The 20,206-nt window shown below is 33.0% G+C and overlaps 1 long non-coding RNA gene across 1 annotated transcript in view; it reads left to right on the top strand.

Annotated features, from left to right (window-relative positions):
• The first annotated feature begins 3,116 nt into the window (after positions 1-3,116).
• Positions 3,117-20,206, top strand: part of LOC132918251 (uncharacterized) — a 106,019-nt gene continuing 88,929 nt past the window's right edge. The window contains exons 1-2 of the long non-coding RNA XR_009660433.1: positions 3,117-3,161; positions 3,428-3,524. This is a non-coding gene — a long non-coding RNA (uncharacterized LOC132918251). The remainder of the gene's footprint in view (positions 3,162-3,427; positions 3,525-20,206) is intronic.

The following is a 20,206-nucleotide window of genomic DNA, read 5'->3' as shown; positions in this document are numbered from 1 at the left end:
TAAAAACAAAAAATAAATCATGATGTCGACGTGCATTGGTGATTTTGGTGGAAATATAAAATCAAAGTGGCTATTACTATGTAAACACCTTAGCGGAAACGCACTTTAACGTCATCCTAATGCGAAAACACCCGATATGTCATTATACGGATCTGTCAACGCCAAACAAGTACCTACACAATAAACAAAGAAAACATTGAATAACTAATATTATTATCCCTGTATAATAGGTAAAAAGCATGTGGATAACTATGATACTGTATATAATGTATACAGTATAGGTTGACAGTAATGTGTATAAATATTATAATTCATTAAAACGATAATAATTATAAATAGTCTAACTACATAAAAAAAATCACACATTTATTTTTATACATAAAAGATTATTAAAAATTGCATAAATCTTTTCAACAAAATAATTATATTCATTCTTTTATTTTTTTTTTTTTTTTTATATACTTTAAAACAATATAACACTATTTTCAACTGTTATACACGGCCGAAGACTATAATATAATTTTAAATTAAAAAAAACACGCACAAGTTTTTTGATGAAAACCCATTGTCATAATTTATGTCACAACATGTCTTCGATACGGGTCATTAGGGCTCGCGAAATAACATGTTTGTTCTTTGAAATAATAATTATAAAAACCATAATGAAAACTCATAAAAGTAGTCATAACTCAGTTTTATTGGACATTTTTGATACTAGTAGTTACGAAAAATTATTAAAATATCTCATGTTACTGTTTGATAAAAAAAAAAATGTGTGTATTTTTGCATGTTAAATAGTCAGTACTTTTAGTAGGTTTTCGAAAAGGTGTAATTCTCAATTATTTATTATCTTGTTTAAATTGTAATGTATTATGTGTATAATATAATATAATACAAGCGTGCATGATATTAAAAACAATTTTAAAGTTTTGACTACCTACCTATACAAAAATCATAATATTGTTTTATTAGTATAATATAAAAGAAATAATATTATATAATATTACATAAAATAAAGTTTAAAATAACCGTTTATTAAAAATCATATTAATACCTATATTATGAAAATATCTTTTTCCGTTTAAGTAAATATTATTTGTTTCCATGTTTGCTAGATATAAGTATTTATAACTCAAGTATAGAATTTAATAGCGTGTTGTTTATTTTATGTTCAAGAATTTCAATAATATTACAGTATCATTTAGCTCAAATTTTATCAATAAATTACGTTTGCTATGTATTATGAATATATGCTTATAAATATGTTATATATATATATATATATATATTACACCAGTTATTACAAAAATAACCATATTTTTTATTACATTCCCTTTTTAAAACGTCGGTGTTAATGAATAATTGAGTGTTATAACATTTTGCCATTAATCATTATATATTATTTTTAATTATTTCATATTAAATGCATGTATAATAATTTAATATTATGATACAGACACAACCAACGTGTTAATGCAATTTTGTTTGTGTGAATGATTGTTATTAACAGTTGAATGCAATGCTAGACAATGATACAGTATTAGAAATTCTTGAACTAAATATACCACTATGAAAATGATATAAACACACTAGTATGTGAGTCTTAGTAATTATTCTATAAGATTAAAGAGTTTATGATAGTTTATAATTTAACTCTATGTATGTATAAGACTATAAAGTATTGAACGTAAGTACGCCACACTTTGGTAAAAAAAAAATATAAATATTTGTATATCTATAAAAAATATCTTTTATACACACTATACTCTAACAAGTTATTATAGTACAAACGATTAGATAATTTAATAATGTAATAATATGAATATGATTAAGGGGAAATCATAATGATTAACGAACAATTAATAATATTATAAACGCATAAATATACACCGCGTATAAGAAACAAAATAGGTATCTATAGTTATCAACATTTTCACAGTATCTAAAATGTACATTGATACCTGATGTCATAATGATATATTATTAAGTATAATAGAACTGTAACATCATAAATGGAGGAGTAATCAAGTATTTTCTTAGAAGAATGGCAGGTGTCTTTTTATTTTTATAGATCCATAGTTTGAATAAAATAATTAACAAAAAACAAAATAGCTATTTATATCATATACATTTTGTATTCTGATTAACTTAATATAAATAAAATTATTATGTATTAATATTAATTTATTATGAAAAATCACATGATAAGTATCTAAATAAGAAAAACGGTTTAAAATGTTATTTTAAAAATAAAAATATTGGTAACTTTTTTAAAACTTTTTCCGAAGTCGGATACAGAAAATTAATAATTAAATATTTAATATTATTTGATAGCAGAAAGAAGGGTCAAACAGTATAAATACAACCTATGGGTCAAAAACATAAATAATAAATGAATGTATTGGATATAACCATTAACCATACTAATTAGTAATCACGTGTGAGATCATACGATACTTCCTAATGTTGATATGGATATTTTATTAAGTTAGTTTTAGTTTTTAAAATAGGTACACAATATGGTTTTTGTTATATTTTTATATTTTTATATTCATGTTACAAATGAGAAAAAAATCACCTCAAACTTAGCTTAATATTTGAATAAAAAATGTGAGTTTCTCCTATGCATTAATTTATATTGTCTATGATCAAAAACCTTAATTAAACATTTGCCTGTATCCAATCGAACATGACGTCACTAAGATGTCGAAAGTTCGAAAAGACTTGCTTAAATTTCTGCAAACAGAACCTTAATACTTACAGATCAACGTCTTAATATTATTTAGCTTATATATGAAAGTACACATAATAAGTGCGTTTATGATACTGCTTTCGGATTTTGGTTAAAGTATAATTATTTCGGATATCACGTCGTCGCGCAGTAAACGACCGATAATCGTTTGGATGTCTGTCGTGCATGTGGTCACCGTTATTAGTAGCAGTTAATCGTATGGCGTTTATTCGTTTTGGTCCATATTATTATTTTTTATTATTGTTACTCCCACTGTGTCGTCGGTGGTGCAAGCCGAGATGGTCTGCTACAGTGATGATGCCCTTGGCGTAGGGTGTGCCCCTCGAGCCGACCGGCCGGCGGGCCGACGACGACAATGAATCACGCGGCAGTGGCGGCGGACGGCAGCGTCATCGTCGTCGTCGTGAAGGTTAGTAAGTCGTTAATAATATTATTGTATTTATATAAATTTAATATCATATTATGTATACATTATTGTTATTATATATACGATAATAATATTATATAGTATTTTATACGACGCCCAATTTTCTGTCGTTGATATAGTCTCTCCGCGACGCCACGTCATCTATCTCTCCTTTTTCTAATAAATATTCACGATTGTTATACTATTATTATTATTACACGTGAACACCAAATATATGCATTATATACGTATATTACAATATAATATAGGTACGTCCACACCTGTGATTTCCGGAGTTATCTGGACGATGATTACCTGTTGATCGTTACAATAGACACGCCCGTGGGAGAACCTACGACGCTTACGGTAAGACGATTATTATTATTTATATATATAAAAACAAATTCAATCACATTATTTTGTAGTGAGTGATTCGAACCTCTGATTAAAATAATATTTTATTATTATTGTCTATACTGCAATATCACTAGGTTGACCGCTGCAACACAAATCACAATACTGAATATTATTGTAACGATTTATTAATTTCGTATACACAACTCGCGACGTATTATATTACATAAAACTGGGCATTATAACTAATTATGTAAATATTTTATTTGTTTAGGTTAAAGGGGAATAAACAGGAATAACCTCGTTGTTGATATCTTAAAAAAATAATAATAAACTTGCTGACACCAGTTTAAAATAATAATTAATAATACGATTTTTAAGATTGGGAAATTTGTATTAGCAGTTTTAATCGACGAACAACTATTTAACGTATTAAAATACAATTATATTTAATATCGCGTCGTCACGTCTGTTCGGCAATATAACAAAATATCGAAAATAGTGAACTAGTGTGTATAACTAAATTTAAAATTAATAAATTAAGTACAATTTATTATTTTTATTACTTTTTGGTTTTCATATTTTCTCATTCAAATACGACGTGTAGCATCACGTTGACCTGCAAGTTAAATACTTAGATACACATGAGCTTAAAATATATTATATTGCCTGTTTAAATGATTTATGTCGAAAGTATTGAGGACTTGTCTGCTTTGACAAATAATATAAGTGACGAAAATAAATAATACCCACTGTATGAGCAACTACATGTAAAAAATACTGTATACAATGGAGATTCTTATCTCTATTAAAAGAAATAACTTATCTGTCATCGCCAGTTACCAGCATGATTATTATACAAACAGTACCCTGTAGAATATAATTTGTATACATTTATATTATAGCTATATGTCTATAATTTTGTACGAACATGATGTTTACCTACCTATGTATTAAGTCAAAATTTCACCTCTGTCACTGTAAATACGATGTCAATTTACTAATTTGCCGGGGCGTGTTCCTGATCGTCATAGTGGAGTCGTTTTACTACGCATTGATCGCGGACCAATGTCCGGGTGTATATTGAATAACACAATATAATATTATACACCAAACGCAAACCCGAAATTCGGGACGCGTATTACCACGAAAAGCGAAGATCTCTGTCACTCACTGCACCGCGCGTATATCTAACATACGTTCGTCTTAAGAATTTCGATTTCGCTCGGTAATTCCTTCTTCTTAATAATTACTGCGCGGCGACGATGGCGAAATAATATCATCAACGCGACGACGACAAAGTGCGCGGCTGCAGACAAATCTGTCAGGTAAAAATGCATTGATTAAAATTCCTGGAAGCGTGCGTCCTTTGATGTGCATTCCTTCGTATCGGCAGCAGCGGTAACGGCCCGCGAAAGGCTTATTTATCATTCGGAAAGTATTTAAAAACTTTGAACTCAAAGGCACAGCTTTTTTAGGCTTGTCACCCGTGTTTTTGTTTCTGGATTTTTATATATCACCAAAGCTATATGCACGCGCGCACCCGGCGAGGAGCAGCAGTGTTTTACCGCGTTTTTTCTTCCTGGCGGCAATAATTTAATTAAAAATATTTTCCACCATATTTTCGTTTTGTTAACGATTTTATTCAGTTCTTTTATTATTATTATTGTTATTATTATTTTAATTTTTTTTAATTACCGAGCATATTTTTAATTTAATATAAACATCAAAGATGGATATGAATGGACGTATTAAAATGCAGTGCACGCGTTCAGACGAGTGTATATGTGCGTATATAGAGGTACGGTACATGGATACGTGTATGTGTATGTGTGTGTGTGTGTGTGTGTGTGTGTGTGTGTGTGTGTGTTTTTCTCCTTTTCTATATTATAGTATTATATCGTTGACCGACTACTATTAGCAAACGTGCCCGCAGCTACTCGGCTACGACAGCTGCCGCAAACAATTAGTCGGAGATACTGTCCGAATGAATGTAACTGCGCGCTAAATAATATAATGTTACACGAGATTATGTTTAAACAAAAATGTTTAAAAGACCTTTGTATTGTAAATTGGGCTGAGGATAATTGGTTTGTGTTTCGTCGCACTCCCGTTTAATAATATACCCACTATAGTGTAGTGCGTTCTAGGACGTTTGCGCAACGTCCACTTTGAATATTGTGTTACATAAATGTTCGCATAGCAACAATCCGACTTGATTTATAACCCCCGAAGAATATAAAAAATAACGAGTTCAATCGATTAATATTGCGTGGAAAAATATAACAATCTAGTTTTTAAACACGATTTTACTGGATTTTTTTTTTGTCCATTATTTTATGAGACTAAACTATTTTTAATATTCTTCACATGGTGAAAAAATACTATTGTTTACTAAACGTTTTATTAGAACATCATCTAATACATTATTATATTATATTAGTATTTTATACGTATTTATTTATTTAAATAATAATAAAAACAAATTATATTTATCATAAAAAAAAATAATGGCTATCGAGGAAACAAAAAAAAAAACTCGTTTATTCCAATAATACGCCGACAACAATCTCGACAAAAGACATTTAAGTACTATTGTTTAATCAATTGACAGTAGGTTCTTTAGTTCTTTTCTTTTCATTCAATAGTTGAACGGTTACCCAAATTCACTATTAGAACATCTCAACTTTCCTCGCTGTTCCTGATAATTCAACCGGAAGGACTAGACAGGCTCTAACTCAAAAAATGGTCAGTTTATTTTCTTCTTATTTATTTGAAATGTGAGTAGACATTAATTCACAAATATTATCAAACACTTCTATTAAAGTATGCTTCTTAATTTTAACATTGTTCTTTATATTTTTTAAATTGTACTTAGTTGTGTTATGCTTTAACGGCTATAATAACATAAATTTGTATAATTTATTTTTAATTTGAATAACTTGGGCCCATATTTTAATGCCTTTAAAATATACATTTTAACTGCAATATTAAAACACCCATTTTTAAAATTTTTTATTTCATTATAAAAAATCTGAAAATATATAATGAATGTGTTGGAGATGGTTTTGAGCATTGACCGGCATTAATCATCACTTGTGAGAGTGAATTAACTCATGTGATCAAAACTTACCAATATGTATAATTAAAAATGTTAAATATTATGGATTTACTTTAGTACCAGATGCACTACAGTCGTTACTTGTTAATCCGATTACTGATGGACATTATAAACGACTTAAACTATGAATAGAACGATTGACAAATAATATATGGTCAAATCAACATTTCTTGAACCAAAATTTTAAATTAGCAATAATTAGTAATTTAATTATTACACTTTTCTAAAAACTCATATAATGCATAATATTAATATATGCTTTAAAAATGACCAAAATTACATACAAAATATAGCGAATACTCTATAAAACTTATTTTGTACTTGAAAACAATTTCCAAAAAATAATGCATTTTATTCAAATCCAAACCCTATTGTATAATAACACTTTTTAACAAAATTACCACCTTTTTATTTATTGTATTATTGTTTTAAAAATATTTCTAAACCTAAAATTATGTTTAACTCAAACTAAAGGACTGTGTAATCATCATCAAAATAGTTAATAGTGTAGAGTAAGCGAAAAAATTAGATAAAAATTAAATTATTATCGAGACATTGAGTATTGTGAAAGATTAAATACTGAATATTTTGTAAGGTAAATATTGATTACGTTAGGAATTTAGGATTAGGTAATAAAATATGAATAGTAAATAGTTCCTCGACCGAGTTTATTTTTTCGTATTTGGGAGTTTTTGCACAGGCCGAACTACGTCAACCAATTTTTTAAACTGGCTCAAAGAAACATAACAAATAATAATATAATATACACACTTAGGTACGCCAAGGTAAACAAGGATCATTTGAAGTATCGATAAGTGTATCAATACCAATAACTAAAATTGTTTTGAATAAAGCAGAACTTTTAACTATAGTCTATCTGTCTCGATCATCAAAACTTTTGGCGTTTACTGTATATATCGGTCATAAGACGTTACGCAAATCAACTATAGGATTGTGATATAGAAACTTACTCTACGGATGGTGGAGAGACTACAGCAGTACAAATTTAACTTATATAAAAATATTGTTTATAACAATTTAAAAAAGAAAGATTAAAACCCTTGTAACTGGTTGATGATACCAAGTTTTAGGAACTCCAAAACTCAATTCTACATTTACGCTGTATCGTTGATGATACAATTTAAAAACTATAAATCTCCTCACATTCGAAAAATTAATCTCATGGAAGTTCGGTTATATTAAAAAGTTTTGAAACTTATAAGTTCATAGATAAATTATTTATAGTATTTGTATTACTGTTGTAACCAAATTAACACTGTTTTTACATAAATAAAAAATGAAATGTAATTACAATTTATCAATTTCTTGAAAAAGAAGTATTATTTAAATGAGAGTTTTATTATTAAATAGAACGGACTTGTTGAATTTAATATAAGAAATAATATAGTTTACCTTATATTAAAATCTGTGCACGCCCATGATTTGATTAATCAATATTTTGAATGGGGATATTTTAATTCGTTATCATCAAGTTTCTTGTATAATTATAAATACTGGTAGGCACAATAAAAAATGTCAAATCAGAACATAATTTAGTTTTTAGTAGCAAAAATTAAAATAATTAAACCATAAAACAGAAATCTGAATGTTTATTTTAATAATTTACAAAGCATAAAACAATTAATAAACTTATCACAAACTACGAACTACGGACTCAGTTTGTTGCAAATTTATGTATTATAATAAATATTATAATCGATTAAAAATACTTTACAAAGTTCTTTATGATTTAACGTTTTTAATTGAAATAAGTTAAATTTACTGGTATTTTATGGAATTTAAATAAAAACAAAAAAATCAAAATATTGTTTTTCAAAAAATAAATGAAAGAATTATATTTTATACAGGTGTCTTAGTTATAATATACATAAATTATACTTGTAACTTGTTTGATGTCCATAATGGTTTATTGTGAAATTAATTAAATTTTAATCGACTGTAAAAATTCAACTATATCAATACGCAGAAGACTTGCATAAAACTAGTTACCGTTTGGTTCATCTGTTATTCAAAACATTTGAATTTATTACAAAAATAATAATTCCAAGAACATGTTCAACGCGATTTATCTGCAGTCCCCGAAATATAAATACACGTATTATATGTGTTTTCTTATAAAAGTTCAAACGAGTAAATAAAAAATGAGCTTTTTATAATGACACATGATATCGAATCAAATAATACTGCAGATTGGTGTTTAGAATACAATACTAAAAATAAAAAAAACCATTAAGAAAATTGGAAGCGATGATTTTCTGTCTGTTTAACACACACGCAACATAGGATTATAGACGTGTTTTATTTCCAACGTACCAATTGATATAATGAAACGATAAGAATTCTGAATACAGATTTGGATTCGTCATCAAGTCTTCTTGAGATCGACTTTCACACATTTTTGATATTTTGATTTTTACTACTCTAAAAATTGAAATATGTCAATTTTTTAATTACTCTTTTTTAATATAACGTTTTTTGGATTTTGGAAGGATAAAATCAAAGATGTGGGAAAGTCCATCTTAAGTAGACTTTATGACGAATTCAAATCTGTATTCAGAATTCTTATAGCTTCATTATATCAATCGGTGCGTTGGAAATAGAACACGTCTATAATCTTATGTTGAGTGTGTGTTAGATAAAGACAGGAAATCATCGCTTCCAATCCTCTTAAATGTTTATATACAATTCTAATAGGTATAAGTAGCTGGTTTGCTTAATATGTAATAATAAACTATGTATAATATAATAGTATAACTACTGTACATATGTTAACTACGTATAATATACTACTGTAAACACGATTTTCACTGATTTTTCATATGCAGTTTGATGGTCAACATAGCTTATCTATTTCACGGCGGTTTCTGCCAAGACTTGCTGATCTATATAATAATGACGATATTTGTGCGAATATTTGATGTTTGATGTGACACCCGATCAGCGATCACTACAGTTGTTACCGGCCGAACATCAAGTCTTTGGAAGTTTTAGGGGGCTCAGCGGACTTACCGAAACGACAAAATCCCACTGCGCGTAGTGCATTTGTTAATTATATTGCGTTGCAGAGGGGGTCGCGCGAGGACTTATCGTCACCGCGATGGCTGTGGAGGCGAACGGTCGCGGGTCGGGCGAATTTATCGTACGGTATCGGATTATCGACGGACGCACGCGATGTTTACGTAAAAAATCGAGAAAAAAATCGGACCGGACCCATAAATCATGTGAAAAAAATCCCCGAAGAATGCGCCGAACACGATATTATTATTATTATAAATCGAACAGCAGTCTGTTGGCGCAGCTGGACGGCCGGCTAAACGCGATGTCCTACGACGGCGGCCACTCCCGGCGAGCATAACTACACGCGTATATAATACGAGGTTAAAAATATATACGTATATTATTATTATAATATAATATTATTGTGTGTACGTGAAAATAGTGTACCTGTTGTACGACTGTGTAGTATATAATATGTTTAATAATAATAATATGTATTATATGTATATACCGCTCGATGTTTTTTCATCGTCGTAATGTTATTGTAATATACATTTTATTAATAGGTCCTATAATTTATGTTATTGCCGGATTTCGATTTTTTCCCCTTTCCCCCGACCGAGCCGTTCAGACGGTTTTATTTTTTATTTTATTTTAATTGTCCGTCGCACGACACCTATTTATAATAATATTCCGGTATATGCACGCGGCCTCCTCCCGAGACGGATCGATTAATATATAATATTTTTTCTCTTTCGGTCGCCCGAGCATATTATACACATATTATTATCATCGTCGCCGTCATTCGTACGTACGTACGTAGGTAGGTAGGTATATTATATGAAAAAACTGCTTTTTTGCTCATAAATTACGCTGACGTCTATTGACGGATAGACTCGGCGTTGTACATATAATATGATATAGACACGCGCATATACATTAAAACATATGATACGATATTACGTTTAAAATGTTTAAATATAGTGTTTTGTCGGCAATCCCGTGGTCACCAACCAGCCGCTGTACATACATATTATAATACGTAAGTAATCCTACCTGCCTAACTGCTATTACGACAGCTTGGGAGTTTTTCGTATACGGTGGCAGCTATATAATAATACGCGATCGTGAAAAATCGATTCCTGCAATCCTACACGTCGCAGTGTGCAGTGGGTACGTATACCTACTTAAATAATATATAGTTTATACTCCGATACTGAAAGCGAGGAACGTGTTATTTTTAACACGATGAAGTTAATCTTTTTTAAATCATTTTTCATTTTTTGAAAATTGGGTAGTGATTCTATCTGTATCTCAGAAATGGCCACACACGACCTGCTTTTGATAATTGTACGACCCACGAGATTTATCATACTTTTACAAAATATTTGTGGTTTTTATCTTTTTTTATTTTTTTGTTATGAATCCAAATCTAATAGGTATGGGGATATTTAATTTTGTATACTGCCCGCAGGATTATAATGAATTTACAAACTGGCCTGTAAGTTCATTTTGGTTGGCCACCCATCACCCATGGGATAGGTAATTAATTAATGTTAATTGTATTTTATAAATGGCATGTATTAATTTTCTGAAAAATTCTCCGATTTATCTGAAACATCCGTTTTTATTATATAAGAAATAGTAGTGTTTAAGACATAATGAGACTCTTACTAATTGTATATAATTGCGATGTACAAAAAATGTTAAGCTAAATAAAAAAAATTGATTAGACGTTTTACAGAATAATCAAAAATATTGAACAATTTTTCTGTTATACTATATTGAATGTTCGCCTCAAAATTGTTTTTTTTTTTTTTAATTTTGTTTCGTAGCGATCGATCAAAATATATCGTATAACAACGATTTGTGATGACGTATGATGTTTATTTATACAAGACGGATTGTATTAATGTGTTATGCTATAATGTAGACCGATAGATGAAACGATTCAAGATTTAATAAAAAAACAAACTGCAAACTCATTTCAATTCGGTGACCCCGGAAATAGTAAGTATGGTTCGAAAAATCACAAGTCACGAGGAGGCGAAACCGTCGAATCCAGCTACCGTTATTGGTATTGGATTTAGGTATACAATAGATGTAGTATAATATTATGAACTGCTGCCGCGACGGTCGTGTAGTCAACACGTTGCTACTGAATCGGCGCCGGCGGAAAATTACACGGTATAGACGCAAACCGGTCGAAACAATTACCGCGGCAGAGTCGTATTATTATCCAATGTCTTTTTGGACGTGGTCTTATCCCCCCCTCTTCCCCTAGACCTTCCATTTTTAATGTTCAAAACTCGTCCATCGTCGTCACCAGCTTAAGAGTGTTTCGCGACGTTACCTCCTCATCATTTAGATAATGGTGCGATGTAGAGGACACGGTCTGCAGCAAACGATAATAATATATAGGGTATTCTATGAAAACTTGAAATTTTAAATAACTCTCAAAGAAATAAGCATAATGTATTTAAAAAATACTTTTATTGAAAGCAAAAACTACATTGAATGACATCAACGGAATCCAAATGTTAAAAATCGCATCTATTTAAATCGATATCTGTAAAAAATAATGGTGGTCAATTGTACATACCGTGTGTTTTTGCGCGATGACATCCATTGGTCCTCTACAAGGTCTCCAGCTGACTGTGTGATTTTTCCAACACAAAAATAAAGAGTATCCCACTCGTTCAACAGCAATATTGATGAGCTTAAAATTTATTTTTAAAAAGTTGTAACTGCATTTGACAGAGATATAGTGTAAATTAGACATGCTTAATATCGGCGTTATATTTCAGGAATGTGTGAATTTTACGGACATTAATACATGAGATTTTTAACCTTTAAACTTTCAATAGAACATAATTAAGTTTCTTTTTAACCTAACCTTTCATGATAAATTGAATAAATACATTTTTCTTAGGAAACATCCTATAATATAGGTTATCGATAGATTAGCGCGTAATATATATATACACACGGTTTATCACGGAGATTTGGCGATTTTACATTAAAATTACATTTGAATGTGTCAGATCATTGTGATACACTCTGTATATATATATATATATATATATACACACAACCAAAATATAAGTTACATTTGGACGCACAAACAGTTATGATCCAGTAGTACGTGATATTGGGCATCGAGGGTAGGTACTAATTATACTACCTCGACATCGACCCAGCGAATTATGAAATTTTTATTAAGATTATGCTATGTTAACGTACAAAGATAAAACTGAAACAGTCCGACGAACAGACCCAATAGTACATACATGTACCATATAGTGTACATGTACTCATACGAAGTGGGTACCCCGCGGGACCTTCTGTAGCACGTGGGCGACCGGCGCGCGTCTATAAATTTGATTTGAAATTTCAAGTTCGACGTCACGCGCTTGCTTTTCGAAAATTATTATTAAAACCGCACCGCGGCTGACCCGTCCGTCGCCAGCGGGCGGGGCAAACAGAAATTTACGACCCGCTGCGCGTGCCAACTTACACGGTAGCGGACCGGTTCCACGGCGCGGGGCACGCACACTAAATTCTCCGCGCGCACACATTATATTATATTATATACCGATATATATAGGTACACAATATTATTATATTTTATATATTACGCCGCGGTACACCTATAACCCACCTGTCGTACATCGTCCAAAACCAAAAACTAGTAGGTAATAATAACCGTAATGTACGTCGTACGCGACGACCGCGGCAACGAATGCGCTGCGGTTTCGCATCGGCCAAAATAATGCGTTATTTATGTTGTATTAATATTAATATCGACCGGGAAGAAATACGTTGTTGGATGTTATGAGCGATTCAACATGTATAATAATATATTTTATTTATTGTGCGCGACTCCGGCGATTGCGCATAATTATTGCATTAACGCACGAAAGGTTTTTCGATACATCGTCTATACCGCGCGATTAATATATTGTCCGTATCGCTTTATAAACGGAATGCGAAGAACAATAATTGCGATTTATATTCTCTTTCGCGTAGAGTAATACTTTTCGTTTTGGCGCAACACTCAAATCATATTTTTATGATGCGCTGTTTTGATGATGACTCTCGCGGGATTTGCGGCTAGAGACGATTTTAAGAATATGTAAGTACCTGTACGTATAATTATGGTATAAGATAATATATGCAATAGGTACGCAGTAGCTGCGCTTAGGCCACATGCATTGAAATTCATTTTTTTTGTAGATATGCAGTAACTCGCAGACTCGAAATCAAGAAATCGCCCATTCGTGTGTAATATGTATACTCGCAGATCGTATAAAAAATTCTCCGTCTTGTCTTTATAATGATATTGTTATTATGTCGAGAAACCGCGGCGGATACCGCGGTATTATACTGTTATATAATACAGGTATATTATACGAGGTATTTACCTATTAAATTGTACAAAGCTGCCGCTGTTGGAATTCAGCCGTCACTCGCCGCGAATAGATCATCTATGTTTAATAATATGTACATTATACACGTGGCGTTTTGGTTCTTTGAGTGTCTTTGTGCACAACAAGTATGTACGAGCTAGCTAAAACAACAGTCGAAACAATGTACAGTGATAATATTATATTATATTATATTATAGTTAAACGCGCGTGCGGTATGTAGGTATAAAGTACTGCAACTTCACGTTAAGATAACAATAATAATAATAACATATCGATGCATATTATTGTATATTACGCACATATGTGTTCACGTTAATTGCACCGGAAAACGAAATCATTTTGTTTCGAAGTTTCTGAAGCCAAACGTAAATTATTTTATTCAAATTTCATCTATGTATATATATTATTATAATACGCCGCAGAGTAAAATTATTACTTATTTTATTACCATTTTTCTTTTTCTTTTTCTTTTCGTTAATGATAACCGGAACCGCGGTTGATGAGTCGCATAGACAATATATATTTTATAAGTACATGTTCCTATAATAAAAACGAAGTCCACCTGTGTTCAACTGGCCAATAAGAAAATCATTACGCGCGATGACGTAGGTGGTTTAATTTAAATGTTTTATTTATAGAATAATTATAACGCGCGTTGCATCTGTTTAATAATTGTGTTCTGCAATGAACAACGATAGTATGATAATAAGTACTGTAATAAACACTTATTATTATTTTATGATAATGTTTCATAATAATTACTGATTATTTTTTACCGAATTTGAAGTCGATTGTTTATACACCAACGCATATAAAGCACCTCTATATATTTTGTACCTACACTCCTTACGCAGTAAATAATAATAATAATAAAAAAGATTATGTAACATATAACATATTCTATTAGAATATAACGCACATGGTATAGTAATAATATGTACGTCGCGTCGTCCTTTGTGCCTATATAGTGTTTATTTCAGAAGGTGATTCGAGAAGAGGGTTACGACTTATCCGAGGCATTGTTTAATCTTTATAGTTTTTAAATCCGGTCACATTCGAAAAGCATTATTGGCGCATATACGCGCTGACAATGAGATGTACGAACAACTGAGAAGATAAAATTGTCAAGACCATCAGCCGTAGTCTTTGAACTCGACGCTCCCCACCGGACGCGACGTCATGTCGTGTGGGCTACTACTTTTTTGAAATAAAGAGTATTATATCGCTGCCACAATGCGGCAGTTATTGCTGTCATCCGTACACAATTATTGATTAAATTCGGCCCGTTTCGTTGCTTGTACTCGGCCCGCGGAGAGCTCAACGGATACGATGACAAACGTTCGGACGACGAAATTACAGGGAATTACATACATACTGCGGCAGTATATCACGATATATACTCGTATGTTCGGATAAAGTTGTTTTGCAGTAAACCAGCAGCTAGGGGACTTTACACAAAAACCGTGTTTTTCCAGGACACATTATACCCGAATTACGCTCGTGCTATCGACACCGAAATTACTCACTCGCACATAGCAGTTATACGCCCATGTAGGTATAACCGCGCCTCCCGAGCGGTACAACTCGTGGTATACTGCGGCTAATAAGTCACGATTTCCGGGCCGTGTCGATAATGACGATTCAATAAACCGCGCGGTGTATTTGCCGTGCGTTTGTGTGCGTGTGTCTATGTGTGTGTGTGTATGTGTGTGTGCGTGTGTCGGCATGTGTGGGCTTCTCATACGATATATTGTGATGTGATATTATTCTTCTCGCAGGGTGGCCGCATCGCACAAACGTGTAATGACCGGCTATTATAGGAGGCGCGCGGGTTATGATTAGTAGGCGGCGCCCCTTTCGGGCGAAGAAACGCGTACAGACAGGCAGACAGACGGACGGATGGACGGACGTGTATGTGTGCGAGTTCGGTATAATATTATAGTGTTGTGGCTATATATATATATACACATGAGACGAACCAGAGCAGACGAAATTGTGTCATTCGAGTTCGATTTGGTTTCCTCGAAATATCTTATTATTATTGTTGTTGTTGTTATTATCGTCATCGTGCCATGCTGGTCTCTCCGTCTGGCGTTTAATTGTTTCGCGTCGGAAAAAAATATGACGCGGGTGCGCCTCCCCCCATTGTGTTACGGTTTAGACACCCAGACGCGGGCACCGATTGAGGCGCGTGCGTGTAACCGGAAATCTGAGTTCTAGAGTCGCTCGTGAAGTCGTGAGTACACCCAACAATGGGTCCTTATATATGCGTGGCCAGTGTACTGCACTTTCGCCAACGTCACCGTGGTACAGGTAGGTGTATGTAACGTGGTATACCGGTATCATCTCATAGACCTTTAATGTCATCAGTCATGTGGGTACAGCGTAACCGCGGTACATACGTATACTGTATACGATATACATAACTCGTCGAGTGTTTGTATAATAATATGTTTTTAGTGATTTTTAAATCCGTATGCGCACCGGTGACCTTACATCGATATAAAATATTATGTGCATATACGTTTGGTCGTTTTCTTTTCCTCTTCTCTAACACCATACAATATTATTATTATGTTATGTATAGTCTTCCGAAAACGTTACGCATTATATCGTATCGACTACTGCCTGCGAGTTTCGGAAACGAGCCGCGCGCAGCATAGTAGGCTAATATTTTCATTATATTTTTTTTTCCCCGCCGCCACAGTCGTATGGGCACCTCTATATACATATACACACGTATACATAATATAATATATATGAGCGCGACGTTCCGGGTCATAACAATGACTTACGGACGCTATAAATTTTCATTAGCACCGGCCGGCACGCGCATTTATCCGCCGCCGCCGAACGGCAATCGGAAATCTCACCGAACGTTATATATTTCTCCGCGTTATTTATTTATTTACAACAATTTATTTTTTATTTTTATATACATAACTCCGACCTGCCTTGATTATTACCACCGAACCTAGTATACCTTGTACCCACATAATATACAGTTTAACACCGAGTTTATATTCATCAAAAGTCGTCGGTTCCCTTGTCGAATAATTAATTACACGTCAGTCGCTATATATAGTTTATCTACATACTTAGCTATAGTGCCAATTAGCACATTTCGCGTGATATTGTAATATTCAGCACCGACTATCGCGATATTTCATATTATTACGAGCGTTCTATTCAATTATTTTATGGACGATATGTGGATCATCAGAGTTTGGGGGCCCTCACTGTCGGAGACGGTCGTCGACTGATGCGTATACTCGAACGATGGACGATGACTTCGTTTTGGTAATATATAAACTGTACTTCGCCGTCGTCGTTTTGATGATGGCAAATTATAAAACACTGTTAAATTTAATGTCGTTTCGATTTGACGTATCGTTTAATCATGTTAAAATATATTTTTATATATTTTACAAACGGTCATCGTCGTCTGCGAGCAGTACGTGTGTATCTATAAGGGGGATTTTACGAGTGAAACGAACAGTTCAAGATATACAATACGTATGCAAACCGAATTAATAATTATTAGCGCATCGTCGTCCTTTGGGATGTGTATACGTATTGCGATTTATCGCGAACGCCACTACTGGCAACTGCAGTGTCCGTCGTGTACGATTTTATTACGGCCATTACGCGCGTTATCGTATATATAGGAAAATACTGAAACACTGCGACGATCGTATATATATATATATATATATATACAATAATATTACGTCATCGAATAGACGATTGCGTTTATATGATGTACCTATTAATATAATAATATGATGTATTATAATTTATAATAAAAACAAGGACAACACTCAATCTGCGTTCACATTAAATCAGTTGGCTTTTGTCATCAGTTTTTTATTTGTTGTATTTTTGCACTGTTAGTTTAAATATGCATATGTATTATATAAATAGGTAATTACTACACATAACCGAATCTCTCTCTCTCTCTCTCTCTCTCTTTCTGTCTATGCTTGTATATTTTTTTATTATATACATAAATATTATATATTATTTTAATGTATACCTAATAGAATACGTCCATAATACTCTAAATGCGTTTTTTTTTTTTTATTCATATCTTTCACGCTGTGCTCATGTGTGTATTATAATGACGCGTTATATTATGTATGTATATAAATCTATACATATATGCATACGCGATATACCTAAATATGTATATGTATATGCACACCCATTATAAAACCGTGGCCTGGACGGCGTTTATTAATTTGCTCGTTATATTATGTGTAGCGCAATAAATATATTTTTTTTAAATCGAGCCTCGCTCTTATATACGTATTATATTATAAAATATTATTATGTATATATAAAATGTTTCGTCGTTGGACCAATATTATAACATGATGTATGATCGCAGCAATTAGTTTCGAACAACGCCGATTTGTATAGGTATATTCGTATACGAGACGTTATTCGCGACGGACGTTTAAAAGTATAAATCCTCTCAAGTCGTACACGCACACACACATATTAATAAATGTTACGTTTTTTTTTTTAAATTTACATCGCTTCACAGGACGACCATGTGTGGACTGCAAAACGGTGGTGTATTTTATCACGGACACGTTCGTGTTATACATATTTTATATTATATTCGGGTCATTGAAACCAATAAAACGACCATTACAAGGAATATTGTGAGTTGAATTCGACCAATCGCTCGAAAATCAGACATCGAGTATGATGGTGACAACGCGTCTTGCCGTAGAAAACTGTGCACGGCGTAGTGTATAGAGTATTATACATATAATAATAAACATATAAACTTACTATAGATAACCGACGACGATCGTTTATGAGACGCGTTATTGAACGTGTGATCTGTGATGGCAGCCATTTGCAAATACGGAAACGTTTACACGACTATGCGATACGTGTTGATAACGAACATGTAACGGGGAAACCGTTCGTAATAATATATGTGTGTGATTTCGACAAGGGCTGAGAAAACAGCGAAGCACTCGCGAATCGTGCCTAAAATATAATATACACGTAACAATATATGTATATAATATATACCTGGGTACGAAACCAGGAGCTATTATATATTATTATATTTATAACGGTGAAACACCGAATCCCTGTGTGCGTTTTTTCTCTATTACTCCGCGTTCGTCGCGTCTGCGGAATAAACTTTGGCTACAGAAGTAGATTTTCCGTCTAGTAAGTATAGGTATGCTGCAGCTACAGTGTCTGCAGTGTAACACGCACACGCCGTAATCGCGGTGCCCGTTGATCTGTCGCACGGTGCCCGTTGATCCGGAGCCAAATTTATCTCTCCGCATACGTGCCTACGCCCGGCACCTCGAAACGGAGAATAATAACGCGTGGCGCTTTATTACGATGTCGTTGGAAATCCACGAAAGCGGCAGCCGTATCAAACCGAAATCCCACCAACACACACACACACACACACACACACACACACACACACTAGACTATATTATTATTGTTACGACCATCTATATCTATGTATATACACATATCATATATTGTGTATAATAATATCGCATTTTCGGTGCCTCTCCCACTCACTTCAACCGTATACTTATATACAATATATATATATACGAGTATTATGCGAGAGTGGTATCACGGTGGTGCGTATATATTTTATGTCGGTGCAAGTTGAGTATGTGATATCGGCGATACGACCGTGTAGTATATATATACAGCTAGAGAGCGCACGTATGCACTGCACAAACGTTATAGTATAGTCGTCGAAAACCCGCAGATAAGCAGCTAAGCTAATTGCCGGGCGCCAACAGCAATAATTCGGCTGGAAGCAATTATTATATTATAGTGTGCATATATATATATATACAACGCTGATATGTATTAAAGGTAATGTATGTAGTATATTGTATGGTGGGACTGTTGTCGCGGAGGAAGGGTTACGCGTATATATATATATGTATATAGGGTTACAAGACTTCAGTGGCGGGCGGAGGTCGAAGCGCGGCAGGACGGTAAAGGATTTTCGCGGCCGAGCGGCGGGCGGGGAAGAGTCGAAACGAACGTTGCCTTTAATAATAATTATTATTATTATTTTATTATTATTATTATTATCGTCACCATTCTGCTCGCGCCAG

This window comes from Rhopalosiphum padi, chromosome 1 (assembly GCF_020882245.1).
Source record: "Rhopalosiphum padi isolate XX-2018 chromosome 1, ASM2088224v1, whole genome shotgun sequence".
NCBI classification, from domain to species: Eukaryota; Metazoa; Arthropoda; class Insecta; order Hemiptera; family Aphididae; genus Rhopalosiphum; species Rhopalosiphum padi.
This window is presented reverse-complemented; position numbering and strand designations above follow the sequence as displayed.